Source organism: Gallus gallus, chromosome 3, assembly GCF_016699485.2.
Source record: "Gallus gallus isolate bGalGal1 chromosome 3, bGalGal1.mat.broiler.GRCg7b, whole genome shotgun sequence".
Lineage (NCBI taxonomy): Eukaryota > Metazoa > Chordata > Aves > Galliformes > Phasianidae > Gallus > Gallus gallus.
In genome coordinates, this window is record NC_052534.1 from 96,306,908 (window position 1) to 96,323,205 (window position 16,298).

Sequence of the window (16,298 nt, forward strand, 5' to 3'; positions counted from 1 at the left end):
AAGAGCACACTGCTGGCTCATGTTAAGTTTGTCATCCATCAGGACCCCCAGGTCCTTCTCTGCAGAGCTGCTCTCAAGGACTGCTCCTTCCAGTCTGTATAGATGCCTGGGGTTCCTCCGGCCCAAGTGCAAAACGCTGCACTTTGCCGTGTTGAACCTCATTAGGTTCACCTGGGCCCACCCTTCAAGCCTGTCAAGGTTCCTCTGAATGGCATCCCTTCCTTCCTCTGTGTCAACCACACCACTCAGCTTGGTGTCGTCAGGAAATCTGCTGAGGGTGCACTTGTTTCCATCGTTGATGTCATTGATAAAGATGTTAAAGAGCACCGGTCCCAAGACAGACCCCTGGGGGACTCCGCTCGTTACCGGCCGCCACCTGGACATAGAACCATTGATCACCACCCTCTGTCTGCGGCCTTTCAACCAATTTCTTATCCAACGAGTGGTCCACCCATCAAATCCACATCCCTCCAATTTGGAGATAAGGATGTGGTGGGGGACCATGTCAAAGGCCTTGGTCAAGTCCAGGTAAATGACATCGGTCGCCTTCCCCTCATCCACCAACGCCGTCACTCCATAATAGAAGGCCACAGGATTGGTTAAGCATGACCTTCCCCTGGTGAAGCCGTGCTGGCTGTTTTGGATCACACGCTCATTCCTCATGTGATCGAGCATGTCATCCAGGAGAATCTATTCCATGATCTTCCCAGGCACAGAGGTGAGACTCACCAGCCTGTAGTTCCCTGGGTCCTCCTTGCTCCCTTTCTTGTAAATGGGAGCAACTTTCCAAAGTTCAGGGTCCTGACCCCACCCTTTGCCAGGCCTGCATCCCTTGAGATCACAAACTCAACCAGGGCATGGTCGCTGCAGCCCAGGCTGCCTCCAACATTGACATCTTTGATGATCTCTTCCGCATTGGTGAGCAGCAGGTCCAGCAATGCTTCACCTCTGGTTGGTCTGTCCACTACCTGGACCAGAAAGTTGTCATCAATGAATTCCACGGGCCTTCTGGACCTCTTGCAGCTCGCCGTGTGGTCTTTCCAACAGAAGTCCGGATGGTTGAAGTCCCCCACCAGGACAAGGGCCTGTGAGCACGATGCCTCCTGCATCTGGAGCAAGAAAGCCTTGTCAACAGCCTCCCCTTGATCAGGTAGCCTGTAGTATACCCCTATCACCAGCTGACCTTCATTAGTCCCATCCCTAATTCTAACCCACAGGCTCTTGACCTGTTCCTGACTGTTTCTTAGAGGGAGCTCCTCAGTCTATCCACTCTTTGACATAGAGGGCAACTCCCCCACCCTTCCTACCTCACCTATCCCTTCTAAAGAGCCGATACCCATCAATGGTAGTATTCCAGTTGTGGGAGTCATCCTACCATATTTCTGTGATAGCAACAAGGTCATAACTTTCCAAGTGCATCACAGTTTCCAACTCGTCCTGTTTATTACTCAGGCTGCGTGCATTGGTATAAAGGCACTTCAGCTGGGCTTTCCCTCTCACTGCCTTTATAGGGGATCCAGGGTCCCCTAGAACAGTAGCATTCACAGCATCCCTCTGCCCTACTCCATTCCTTTGTATTCCACCATCTTTGCCCATGGAGTTTGGTACGAGCCCTGTAACGACCCGCTCAACCCCAGTGGCCCTCGTTTTGTCCCCTTCCCCCTTCATACCTAGTTTAAAGACCTTTCAATGAGTCCCACCAGTTCCTCAGCCAAGATCCTCTTACCCCTCAGAGACAGGCTACTTCCATTTGCAGCCATCATGCCAGGTGCTGACTAAATTGCCCCGTGGTCAAAAAAAAACAAAATTCCTGTGTTTGCACCAACCTTTGAGCCATTTATTTAAGAGGTGGGTTTTTTGGATCCTCTCAGTACACTTTCCTGCCACTAAAGGTTCAGAAGAGAAAACCACCTGTATGCCAGCTCCATCAACTACCCGCCCCAGTCCCTCCTCAGGCTTTTCTCAGCAATTTCATCTCTGCCAGCCTCAATTATCAAAAGGGGTAATAGTCAGAAGGGCGAATCAGTCCAGGAAGTTTCCTTGAAATGTCCCTGACCCGTGCCCCAGGGAGGCAGCACACCTCACTGCGGGTAGGGTCAGGCCAACATACAGGGCCTTCCGTTCCTCACAGGAGGGAGTCACCTATGACAACTACCCTTCTGTCCTGGGTAGAGGCAGTCGTGAGGCGTGGGGTCGACCGCTTCACCCGAGGCAACCTCACGGGTGGACCTCCCTCCACAGTCTCACTCACCCCTCCCTCAAGTCCCAGGGCCTCAAACCTATTGTGCAGAGGCACCTGGGGAGCCGAGGATGGTCGGGATGGGGGATGCCCACCTCGCTGAGCCGGTACCTGTTTCCACTCCTCCTCCTCTCTCAAATTGCTGCTAGGGGGAGGAGAGGACAGGGAGCTCACTGCAGCACTGTCTGCCAGCCGGTTCCCTTCTACCACCTGTCTGCAAGGCGACAGGGGTTGACACACTCCATGCAGAGCCTCAGCCATGTGCCAAGATCTCGGGGCTGATAGGGACTGGCACCACCAGTCAGTCTCCCTCTCACAGTCCTTTATGGTCCTCAGCCTCTCTACCTCCTCCTTCAGGTCAATCACAAGGCTGAGTAATGAGTGTTCTCAGCTCCTGATGACGTTGGGATCACATCTAAGGCTGCCACCGCTCCGTGTGCTGATGCTGGGAAGAGCTTTAGTGAAAGTTTTGAACCATCTTATCCCATGTTGCATCATATCTTATGGGCTTTTGAAGCCTTCAGCCCCAGAGCCGTGTTATTTCTTTGGGGTTCAGGTCTTATTTGTTGTTTCTAGTTCTTGGGGTTGTGTTAAACATCTTGAAAGTAGAGCGGTGAATGCTCCAAGATGAGTGCTTGGCTTCTTGAAACCAACCTCCCAGGCTTCCCAGAGAACAAGAGAACAATGGCGATTTCCTTGTTGATGCTCCCCAAACTGTGTCTTAAAATGTAGTTCCAGCCAATATAGCAAGGGTGGGATCACTTAATGCATAGCAAGAGGCATGTCTATGAGAACAGGGAGGAAATGGAATGAGCACTTCTTTTTCCATACTTCTTCCCTTCTATCTTTTAATTTATTAAATATTAATATTTTATTGCATCTGGAAATCAACATTAGGTAGAAGAAATAGAATCAATTTTTAATAAATACGAGCAATAAATAAAACATTTCATAAATTATGCATAGCAAAAGATTACTGAAAGATTAAATAATGATCTTGTATAAATACTCAAGGTATTATTTATTAACAGCTTTTTTCAGTGCTGCATTCATGACTCTCAGGGAAAGTACAGTTCTACCTGAAAGTAAGTCAGCACAGAGAGGAGCTGCAAAGTTTCCATCTTTGCTTTCAGATCAAATGTCTCAGCTCGAGGAGGAGAGAATGTATTTCCCTCCCCTCATCTCAGCCCTGGAAACTCTGTGTGCCCCAAACTCCAGCTTTTCCCTTCTGTTTGCTGACAGTGTCTGGTTTCTGAGGGCTAACCCTGGCCTTCCTGTTATTCCCTCGCAGAACATGTAACCTGGAAAACCTCAAGAAAGCCTGATGAAAAAACCAGTGGCAGTCAATGTAGTACCTGGGACTCTGTTTTTAGCTCTATAGATACACTACTTTTTTCTGATACCACCTTTTCATGCCCAGGGATGCAGGCATGACATGGCTCGTCATGCCACGCGTCAGACGTGGCTCCCCATGGGCTGTGCTGTCACAAGGCAGTAGATCTACTAATGTATGACCAATGCATTTGCTGACCTATGTATTTACAGCTAAACTTGTATCCCTCTGCAACGTTTTGGCTTTCAGCAAACACAGTTCAGCAGAAAACCAAAACCAAAAATGCTTTGTCTTCTAAAAGAGTCAGTTTTATATCAGATTTGTAAATGTATTAATGAATACCTGATACACAACATGGTCAGTTTTCCTAAAAAATTAGTTTTGACATATGTAGGCTGAGTATTTCCAGCAGTGACCAAAGGAGTGGGAGTAAAATATCCAATTGATTTTTTTATTATTTTTTTCTTTACTTTCATTCTTTCAGAAGAAATTGTGTATCAAGAAACTGTGTATCCTTTTAACATTCTTTTTTTCATATTCAAACTGCTCAACTGTGTGCCTCCTTCCCTGTCTCGCTGTGGTGCTCAGCACTGGCAGAACAGTCTGCAGCAGCAGATTGGGACCCATTTGGGGCCTCCTGGAAAGTTGCTGTGTCTGCTGGCAGTCTGGCACCTCCTTTCCTTTCCTTCAGAATTAGCCCCAGTGATAAATATAACTACTAATTATATTTTAACCTACATCTTTTTTTTTTTTTCCCCTTATGTATTCCTCATTAGAGTGTTTAATTGCTAGTAGGAGACTTAAAGGTTTTTTCTTTCCTAATATATAGTCTAAGTGTAAGCACCCAGTGATCAGTAACAGAACCTTGATATTTCAGTTAAAAAGAAAAGTTAAATAATGCAAGGGCAGCTGGTGATCAAACCTGAGCTGCCCACTGGCAAGGGACAGCAAGCTAGGCATTGTGTGTTGCTGAGATGAAAGCTTGTCCTCCTGCCCCAATGAGGGCTCTGCTTCAGTCCTATTGCAAACAGAATACAAGACGGGGTGATCCCACTCTGCCCATTCTCATGTACACTTCAGTTCCAGTGTGATGCAAAGGAGTGTACAGGTCAGGTTCTTCTCCCAAATAACTGCAATACGATGAGAGGGAATGGCCTTAAGTTGCACCAGGGGAGGTTCAGGTTGGGTATTAGTAAATTTATCTTCTCAGAAAGAGTACTGGAACAGGTTGCCCAGGGAAATGGTGGCATCACCATTCCTGAAGGTCTTCAAGAAATGTGGAGATGTGGCTCCGAAGGACATGGTTAGTGGTCGTGGTGGTGATGGGTTGATAGTTGGTCTAGACAGTCTTGAAGGTCTTTTCCAACCTTAACGATTCTGTGATTCTATGGTTCTACAAAACACACAAAATCAGATGATGAGCCTTGGTACATCAGAATGCAAGAGGAAAGCTGAGGGAACGGAGTCCTTTGTTAGATACTTGACCTGTGAGTGATGCTGGGATTGCTCCCCATGCAGAGAAATCTCCCCGCAGTATTTTTTTGTTCCCATCCTGCCATTATGATCCTGAAGGAAACCAAGCTAACCTGATCTAGAGGGTGGCAGCTCTGCCCAACCCTGCCCACGGCGGAGGAGTTGGAACTAGATGACTTTAAGGTCCCTTCCAACCCAAGCCGTTCTATTACACTATGAGTAATACCAGAGCTTTTGTTGTTGTTGTTGTTTTTTGAGTGAGATTGTTTTCTAGCCGCTGCTAATGTCACTGAGCACACAGCTGACATCAGAAGGAACCAGGCTGTTGGAATCATTAAGGTTGGAAAGACTACTAAGATCACCAAGTCCAACCATTGACCCATGACAGTGACCACTCTAGACCACATCCCTCAGTGCCACATCTATCATTTTCTTGAACACCTCCAGTGATGGTGACTACCACTTCCCTGGGCAGTCTGTTCCAATGCCTCACCACTCTCAGAGAATTTTTTCCTGATATCCTAACTGAACCTCCCCTGGCACAACTTAAGGCCATTGCCTCTCTTGCCCTCTTACAGTTACATGGGAGAAGATGCTGCCCCCCCACTTCGACTTTCCTCCTTTCAGGGAGCTGTAGAGAGCAAATAAGGTCTCCCCTGATCCCCCTCTTCTCCAGACTAAACTGTCCCAGTTAAAGCCACAGCCCAGCAGCTCACACCAGTTAGTTTTAGTGCTGCTACTTCAGGAGGCGTGAAAAGTGAAGTTGCACCACTATGCATGGTGTTTTCTTCCTTCAGTGCTACTCATGCATAGCACAGATCCATCCCCATCGGTGCCTGACAGCATGGAGTGCATGTGATGGACACAGCAACAGCATTTTACTTGAGTCTGCCTGTGGATTTCTTCCTACTGTAAGATTTAGTGTCTGCTCTGTGACTGAGCCAAATGCAAGTCCTGAGGACCATCTTCCTGATCTTGAGACAGCCTTTGTCCATACCTCGGTGTGAATTTTGTCAATGAGATTTACGTTTGTTATGGCTGAGTCCCAGCTCCTGTGAACAGCAGGAAGGACTGAATAGCCTCCCATGTCCATCTGGGGTGCTCTGTGTGCCTTCTCTTACCTTGGGAGGTGCAGATGATGAAAGGAGCTCAGCACTTGAGGCCTAGTTTTTGGATAGAAATGGTACCAGATCCTGACCTGATTCTGTGTGGTCTGGAGAACTCAGAATCTGCATTTCTTGGGGAGATTGCCCTTAGCACCTTCCCCTTCACACAACTGTGTGAGAACCAAGAGAGCAACACTATGTGGGCTCTGAAGCACATCTCAGGCTGTACAAAGACCTGGGCACAGCTTCACAGCACCAGGCCTCCTCCAGAGCCAACAAGAGGTGGCACTCATATGAGGTTGGACTCCACGCTTCACAGGGTGATGCTCCACTCCACCTTTTGATGTGTGGGACAACCTCCATTCAGGGAAAACGGGTCTTTCTTTGTAATGCAGACACAATTTAATTTCTTAATCTGCCTTCTTGGCTGTTTCGTGTGCCATTTAATTAGGGGGGGTCTTAGAGGGGGTGAGGTTGGGAAAACCTAAAGAACCTGAGGGTTTGCAAGCCCCCATTCAGTTTTAAGGGAGCTTGAAAGGGCTTTACATCAACAGCGGGAGGTCTCCTCTGGGAATGGTGGTGTTATTAGGTTGTAAACGTATGTTGCAGGTGACATTTAGAGGAGAAGTGGAAGGGAAGGTACTTAAAACCCCTCTGGTAATTTCTGCTTTTTTCCAGCTGTAGGTGAAAGAATTGTGTATTGATACAAAGGGAGATGCAGGGGAAATAATAAAGCTGGCACCTCCACACTGATCATTTAGATTATCAACTTTTGGCAGCACAAGATATCACCTTGCAGTGCATATAGTATAATAGTGAATTCCCCAAAGTGGGATCTTTTGGTAGGAAGTACCGACATGCAAAAGCTGAGATAATAACATTTCTTAAGACTTCACCTTCTTACAGTGTAAAAGAGAAGTTAAAAGGGTGCTGTGGGAGAGCATAAACAAGTGTGCTTATTTGTGCCTGTGTAGATTCAAAGAGCGTGGAGACAGTAGCTGTGTGCGTGAGAGCTGCTTCAAAAACATAGGATGAAATCTTACCCTTACTGAAGGCAATGGGCTCTCTGATGAGAATTGGAGGAGAACGTTGCTGCTGGTGCTACTTAGATCACTAGTGAGAGAGGGAATTGTGTTTGCCTTTACTTGCCAGCCTGTTCCAACATGAACACAAATTACCCCTAGCACCGGTACTCGGGGTCCAATGGTAGTAACTTCTTTTACTGTTCAAAAGATTTATTTTAAGATTACTTGCTATGATAACTTTGCAAAGCAGTGCAATTCTTGAGGAGTGTTCTATTTTAAAAGCAAGGAGGTAAACAAAAAATGCAGATGAGTGTAGTTTAGGTGTGGGTCTCAGTGAACAATACTGGATGTAGAAAGCTCAAGAAGGAAACAAACTGACAAATTTTGCATGAAGGGGTTGAATTATTCATGCACTGAGTCAGTAAATGAGGTTACAGTGCCACGAGTGCACTGGCCCTCACATAAGAAATATAATCAGTGGGTGTTACCATTTTTTCCTGGGTTTGTTCAAGGGTAAACAGCTCAGCAGCATTCTAAAACTAAAGCTTTTGTGATGAGATGCTAAAGTTTGCCCCGCTGGTGGCTACCAAACAGTCATGGAGTAATCTGGAAAATGTTCAGAGGTGGTGGATTGTTACGACACATTGTGCACAATTTCCTGTGGCTCAGGGGACTGATGCTGGGAAAAATCCAATGTTTTCCAGAGACCAGGGATAGTAAGTGCACCCATACACTTCTCTGAATGCGTGCACAGCATAGGTGTGACTAGGCTATGCATGTGTTTGAAAGCCTTTGAGTCTCTCTACTTGATGGAAAACCATGGCCAGAAATCCCTTCCGTCAAAGCCTGGGGATACAACCCGGTTTAGTGACTGGTTGTGGAAAGTTATCATCAGGGCAGCGCTTTCAAGGGCACAGGTGAATAGAGCAGTGTTGTGCCTGGAGAACGGGCAGGGTGTTGTGCAATCTTTTAGTTAATGCTGCTACTGCTTGGCCAGGCAGTGCTGATGGGAAGGAGAGGAGCGAGAGCCAATTCTGTTTTCCTTCCCTTTATTTGTAGGTCTAGCCTTGGTGACTTGCATAAGCTTCACTTTGTGATGGTTCAAGTGTCCACTGGATATAAGCAGCAGAGAGGAGTGGTCAGGAATCTGTTTCCAACGAATCAGCATATTTTGTTTTGTTGTTTGTCTTTCTTGTTTTCCTTTGTTTGTCCAGATCAGGGATGTCCATCTCCCACCACAGTGGTGGACAGGGAGGCAGGGAGTTCAGCCTGGCTCGTGCCACGGTTTCCCCCGATGGTTAGCAGTTGTATGAGAGGTGAAGAGCCAGAGGAAATTAGGGCAAGTAAAGGTATCTGATATATTCAGATAGGCTATGGGTGTGGAGGTAGGTGCCAGGGCTGCTGTTGCAGGTGTAGGATTTTTCACCAGAAGCTCAAATCTCGAGGGAAAAAAACTACAATAGATATAAGTGAGCAGGAAATGCAATTATTTGTATTACTTTCCATTGTGGAATGAAAATGTAGAGAGTTCTGTAGGCAATTCTCGTTTCTGGATCTCCTAAATAGTCATAGCTGTATTTATACAGTGACACAGAGGGCTTGCGTATTGGAGAGCAAAATGTGTGCAAATACACATTGCTGTTCCCATTTGAGACCACTAAGTCCATTAGATAACACCGTTGCTGCAATAAACCCTTATCAGCCAGCTGTGATTTAAGGAGCTTTACTCTCCTTTTGCTGTAACCACAGCTGGTGGGTGGGAGCCTTGCCTTTCCCTAGAACTATGCTTGGGAATGGTGAGTTGATCCAGCAGTGCTGACATCTGCAGCTGGAATCCCAGCTAACAGTGGTGTTTGTGTGCTTGCTGTGCTTTGCCTGGATCATCATGGTGGTGATTTCTCCCATGTCCTTTTTTTAAGGTAAAACATTAAATGTTTCTGTGCTGCGAGTGTCAACTTCTCTTGCTGTTCTATTTGTAGCACTGTGGTGGACACCCTTAAATTACAAAATAATCAAAGTTTACGAGTGGAAGGGCTTTTAATGTGCTAAGAGAAAGGCACTTTGCTGGTAATAGTTTTGAAGAGCCTACCACTCATCTGAGTTACATAGAGAAAAATATATTGCTGCCACAAAACATGGAAGGTTAAAAGGTTCTTTTTCTCCAGAAATCAGATTCGCATAAGGGGATATTATGCTTCAGCTGCCTGTGCCAAGTCTTTGTCCTCAGATTCCTTTTACTCAGAGATGAAGCATTAGCTGGTGAATCTGAGCCTGGAGACTGCCAGTCTCATCCAGGAACAGCAGCAGATACAACGGGATGACACCAGCCCAGGCAAGCTGTTCATAGGCTTAGGACAGGCACCTGAGCTGGGCTTTATATGGGATTGACTGGGAGCCTGTGTGTGCATGGGACATGGGATTGACTGGGAGCCTGTGTGTGCATGGGATGCTGCTATGGAGTACCCCCACAATGGTTTGTGGGAGCCCAGTGAGTGAGAGAATGGCTCACTGTGATTCCGTATGCATATTGGCGTCAGCTCACATTGGTTTCATCAGTTTGGGATGGTCTGTCTGCTTTCTTTTCCCTTAAATCTTACTTTAAGAGAAAATACAAAGCTGAAACACAAACATCTTGAGAGAGGTTTTAAATGAAGAGGGAATTAATAGCTGAGTAAGTCCATGAATAATTATACGTAGCAATTCCAACACGTAGCTACCCTCCCTGTGGGAGGGAGAGAGGGCTGAGGGGAACAGAAGACAGACACACAGTCAGGCAGGAATTTAGACAACGGATGAGATGGTTCTGGTGAAGTCAGGTAGTATCAGTCAAAAATCTTCCAAAAGCTCCAGTGAAGTTGGTGTGATTTGCAGGTGATGAAGGCAGAGCTGAGGCTGAGGTGCCAGCCCACCCTCTCTGCTAATGCACAGCTCAGCTGAAGGCAGCACACGTTGCACACCTGCTTTCTGCCTTTAAGCACCAGGAATACACTCAGGAGCTGCTATATGAAGGTGTCTCATTTTTCTGGCAATGAGTATACAGGCAGGGAAAATAGAAAGGGAGAGGAGGTATGGAATGTGTTATTTTGCAAAGCTTCTCAAACACTTCAGACAGCTGCAGCTTACACGCGAGCACTCATTCTTTATTCTGCTGGGATTGGTAAATGTTGACCTGAAATGGCTGTGCTTCCAACTCCAAAGCAGCGCTCAATAGTGGTGAAGTATGCACTTCAATTACCCGTCTCAGAGGAAGATGGAGAAATAGCTCTGGGTACAAAACCAACATCGCACCGTCAGTGACAGTGATTGCAAGAGGTAAGTAGAATGAAAGGACATCAAAGTCCCGAAGAAAAGGATGGAAACTCAGGAGCCGTGCAGAGCTCTTCAAAATGCTTCCAAGCTTTTCAGAAGTGCTTCAGAAGACTGAGTTTCAACAAACACGCTGTGGGTTGTTTTTTTGATTCAGAAGCTGTGATCAACACTGGAGAAATACAAAAGATGCCCCATCTTTAATGCTATTCATAGATAGACTGGCCAGGCTGAAGAAGTAGGCATAAGAGCTAATTTGTGTGTTAACCTTGGCTTCAATCTGAGGCTGATACATCATTCTTTTGAGCCCCCATCATCACAACATCCAAGTGTCCCTGAAGCAAGCATTAGTGAATATATCTGCAACGCAGCACTCTAATCATCCATTGCAGATGGGGAGCTGAGAGGAAGAGACTCGGTGATTTAACAAAGGTCATGGAGACAGCTGATTTAAATCCTGGTACTGAAGCTTGGATTGACTAAGAACCGTTAATGATCTGTGTTATCATGTTAGTTCAGCTGAGAAGTTCGCTTCAGAGTGAATCTCCTGTTTGTCCCCACCTCCGGGGACTTGGCTGCAGTCGACGGATAATGCTGGAACTGCCCTTCCTTTGCACTGACCTAACCAGGAGTGGGTGTCCAGTCCTCAGAAGCAAAATAAACCCCCCAAATGTGAATGTGCTCTTCCTGTGCTTGCACCGCTTGCTAATGAAGACGTCCCCAGTGGCTCACAGTGCCAACTCCGTAAATGCAAACTGTCTTTGTGGATGAAAAGCGATCCAGACATAATGAAATCACTGTGAAATACACCAGTTCTGCCTCAACTAACAGCTGGTTGTTGGAAGCACAGTGTGTTCTATGCCTTTGATCTAGCTGAGGGATCACCAGCAAGCAAGCCCATGTTCAGTGAGTGCCAGGGCTGCTCCTGGCAGAGCATGGGTTTCGTGTTAGCAGTTATGCAGAACCAGCGATCTGGTGAATTTGCTTGAGCAGAGCCTAAACCACAAAGCACATAAATGAAATTAGAGTATGTTTCCTGGATAAATGTCGTTTAATCAATATGGAAACCAAAGCTCTGCCAATTTAATAGGATTCATAAAGCTGATTTGCTTTGCGTAGCTTGGAGCTGAAGTCAGGATGTCTGGGCTTTAGCCATGTTTTTGACAGTGAATATGTGGCCAAAAGAAACCAAACCAAATTCAGTTGATACATTCTTGAGTATTTTTGCATGTTGTACCCAGATATGATATGCTAGATACCTACATATAGTATGATCTCTGAGGAAGGCAAAGGGTAGTATTTCCTCCATCTCCTTGACATTGCCTACGTTATATAATTCTTAGATCCTTTTGAATGGTAAATAACAAACCCTGATTACAGAATCAGACTGTGATGTTGCAGTGCTGTTAGATACCAACTTTAGCATGATGCAGCTCTAATTTACAAAGCCTGTGAGCACGTTGTGGGGGCATAAGGGAGCATAATCAGCTGCCATTGGGCTGGATTTGAAATCTTACAGGAGCAGAGGCCTAACTTGTCCAGCTCACCAAGTTTTCTCCTTTTATAATGGGACTTTGTGATCAGGGAAATGGCTGATGTGCTTTTGCTAGGCAGCAACTACAGAGAAATGTAATAGGCTGCCTAGAGCCAAAGTGACAGTTTTCTCTGGCTAAAATGCCAGCGTAACAAAGGGATCAAGATTTCCAAAGTCAGACTGTGAAATTAAGGCCTGGTGATATCCCTGGAAAGTTTCCTGATGGCTTCAAGAAAACTGAATTGCACCCAAATCTTTCAGTACAAATGGGAACTTCTTGAGCAAAGAGCATTTAATACTGCCTGTGCCTGTGCTGGGTGGACTTGTCCATCATGAGATTATGTTCTTTATTTGTCTGTCAGCAGCTGTGTAATTTATGTCCACACCTTCAATTTTATTGTGATTTCAGCCTGTCTATGCATCAGTGTTAATAGCACTGCTGGGAGCAAGGCCATAATAAGTACATCTGCCCAAAGGGCTCCTCATGGTACCCATAGCCATAGCTGATGTGCAAGACAGCACTGAGAGCTTCTCTTTTCTTTCTCCTTTTCCTATTCTTTGCTACCACTAACAGCAGTTTCAGACTTAGTTCCCACAGTATGTTCTCAACTAATTGTCCTCAAGTAGTAGCCCTATTGAATTTCTATGAGAATTTAACGTTAAGACATTAGATTTTTCTGTCCCCTCTGTAGCTTTCTTGTCAGTTCACAGGGGTGAGTTTGCAGTCAGCTCCAGTGCACAAACAAATAGTTGCTTTACACCTGAACAAGTGTACAAACTGTCTGACTAGAGGAGAGCACAGATGTGCCCATTTATTTTTGCTTTAGGTTTTGCTGCCAGTCAAAGCTAATCTAGTTTGCAGAAGCCTGCTGAGTGCAAAGGTGTGCATGACTGTAGGGCTTGTACATTATTACAGACTCCAGCATTTCCAGCACTACCTCTGGAATAATCTTGGATTACAAGCTGTCTTTTATGCGTGATGAGGAGCATATTCCACTGAGCCTTTTCAAGTGAGGGAGCATTCCTTTACATTTTGACACATGGGTAGGAAGTAGGTTCAAAAATATTGTCTGGAACTTCTTGAAGTCCTCCTTAGTTGCAAATATTATAATAAGGTGGCAAGAAAGCACAAAATATTTAGTCAGTGCTTGTGTCCAAGTACCACAGCATGTTAAAGCACTTGGGATTGCCCAGTGAGAATATACTCAAGGAACAAATGACAAATGATGGAGGGAACACATTCTCACTGTGGAGTTTGTGCAGCGTTTTCATTAGGTACATAGCAAATGGCTTCTCTGCAGAATCCTGGGTGGGTGGGTGGGTAGCAATTTGCATTGTGAGTTATTCTCAAGGTGTCTTGCCATTTCAGAATCACAGAATCATAGGGGCTGGAAGGGATCTCTGGAGATCCCCTCGTCCAAACCCCTGCTAAAGCAGTTCCCTTCAGTAGGTTACACAGGAAAGCATCCAGGTGGGCTTTGAATCCTTCTAGAGGAGGAGATTCCACAACCTGTCTGCGCGGCCTGTTCCAGTGCTCGGTCACTTCACAGTGAGTAAGTTTTCCCTCCAGTCTTCTCCAGTGAGCACGTGTGTCTACGACTAAATCATATTTTGATAGTTATTGCTGTTTAACTAAGAGAGGGTTTCTCTGCTGTCATTTCTGGAGCAAGGAGGGTGAATTGTAAAGTTCATTATGTTATAGGATGTCCTGTGGCATAACAAACCAGAAACCGCCATACTGATGTGCTCCTCCCACCTGCATTCACAAGGATTCACTCCTCATGGGTCGTAGGGGCAGACCACTGCTCACCATAGATGTATACGTTGATAGTTCCCATCTGTCACCAAGTCATACACGGGGACAAATCTGCTTGCATTTCATCTGCAAGTTGGGCTGTGAGGGTTAACCCAGGCACGCTGCGGGACATTTCTAATAGAAGTAAATCCTGCTTTTCTGAAGTCAGAAGGGTTGTTTTTGAAGATTTCAAGCATAAAATGCCAAGGATTTTATCCTCCCCGCTAGTTCTGACAATACCAGCATAAGGCCAGACAAAGTTTAGGTAGAACGATTGAGATGATTCATTGATAAAGGCATTGGCAACAGCCTAATTTTATATCTCCTTCCTGCTAGTTTCAAATTAAGTATTTTGAGACATTCAGATCACTAATTAGTCTTACAAATATTGTGCAAATTAAAAGCTTAGAAAATTATATTATTTACTCACAATGGTATTCATATTTCCTTCTAGCTTCTTGAAAATTAGCCCGCATTTTGAGGAGAAATTGTGAAATCGTACTTATTTCCACTTGAAAAATAGGATCCTTTAAAAACATTGATTGCCTCATTTTCATTCAAAAATGGCTCTCTCTGTGAATGAAAGCCAGTTTTAAATGGCGTGTTCTGAAACATTCGAGTAATTATTGACACGAGAAAATAAATATTCGCATATTGAAATGCAAACATGGAAGAGGAGCATCCATTCTTTCCCATGAAATAATTTAGCACATTCTTGCACGCTAATTGGCTGCGCCAGCCCGTGGTTAGACCACACACACTGAGATCCATCTTTGCTGAACAGTTTGTAAAATCTCCAGCTCTGTAGCAAAGTCAGAAGTGCAGGGTGTGGAGTGAGGGAGGGGTGCGTTCATGAAGACAGCATGTACACGGGGTGTATTTTTGCCTCTGTGCAGGAGCTCTGGAGCATGTGTTCAGTGGGCTGCAAAATCACTCAACAAAAACATTTTCTTTCTTACATTTTGGGAAGCGACATTCCTCCCTTTAGTCTGAATGCGGAAACTATGCTTATCCTGCTGAAACTGCACTCTCTAGACCTTTCAAATGCATGAATCATATCCACATATGGGGTTTCTGCCTCAGCACAGGGTTTCACTTCATTAATATCTTCGTTATCTAGCTCGTGCATGGACTTTTTTCGGTTTTAAAGCAGGTCAGGATCCACAGTTCTTCTGTCAACCCATTGGAGGTCTGTGCTCTACCTGAGGTATAGAATCATAGAATGGCCTGGGTTGAAAGAACCACAGTGATCATCAAGTTTCAACAACTTTATGTCACTAAACTATTCAATGTCAGGATACTCCACTCATTCACTCCCAAGATGGTACAGTCCCAGGACAGAGGGGGTCAAGAACGGAATTAATCACAGATCAGCTGGAGCTGCCCCTTACTCAGCCAAAGGAAAGGATGCTATACGGAGGTGCTCCTGCAGGTCCCCTGCAGCTGGAGAGGGCTTTACCATTACTGTTGCTCACCTAAGACCAGTATGCAGTGGTTCTTGGCTAAAAAATGTTATTGTTTATGCGTTTTTTGAAAGAGAATACAGTAGGAAATATTCTATCTGGTCAAAACAAAGCCATCTTGCAGAACTGTGCAAACCTTGATTTGAACGTGTGGGGTCCAGAGCAGGATTTCTGCTGAAGACAGGGAAAGCCTGGTAGTTAGGGATTTCTGACTCAAATCTCTGCTTTAACCTGTTGATGACTGTCACCTATTGATGACTTGAATCCGAATCTTCCATGTCTTGGACTGATCACCAAAACTAAGTGGCTACTAAGGAGTCAGAGGGACTATCTGTCCCTCTCTCTGTGTTGGGTTTATTAAAATAAAAACAGCAACAAGCCTCAGGTTTGTCCCAGTGTGGAAGATGTCTACTGAAGTTAATAACTGCTAAATCTAAGGTCTAAAATTTGCTTGACCAGGGTGTTTTAAATCAATTTTTTAAAAAATAACTTTAGTACAAAGGTAGCTTTATGTCACTAAACCATTCAATGTCAGGATACTCCACAACAGAACATGCTGAGATACTTGTCTCCTAGGAGGGAGGTTTTCTAATGTATCCTCCCATTCCTGCTGGACCCCTGGGCAAACTGGCCTGTTAGCTCTGTAATCCAGTAACCTCATTGGCAGTTGCAGCTGAGATGGCCTGCAGTGGCGTACAGCAACCACCAGCATTAATCTTACAGACATGCTTAGAAAAACCACCTTGAAAGTTCCGGGGGCCTCCATACCTCCCCTAAAACTTTTGCATATCACAGAGCTGGGAAGACAAAACCCAGATAAGTTACATATATATATATATATATATATATATATATATACATATAAACGGGTGTATTTTGCAATCACCCGGCAGCAACTTTTTGTAAAAGTAATAGTTGTGTGTTGACCTTCATGAAGGCACAGTACTATGATGTATCACCCAGGGATCATCACCAGCAGTGGTGGCCTGTCTTCTCCAGCTGGCTCCTGTAGGCCTCAGTCTCT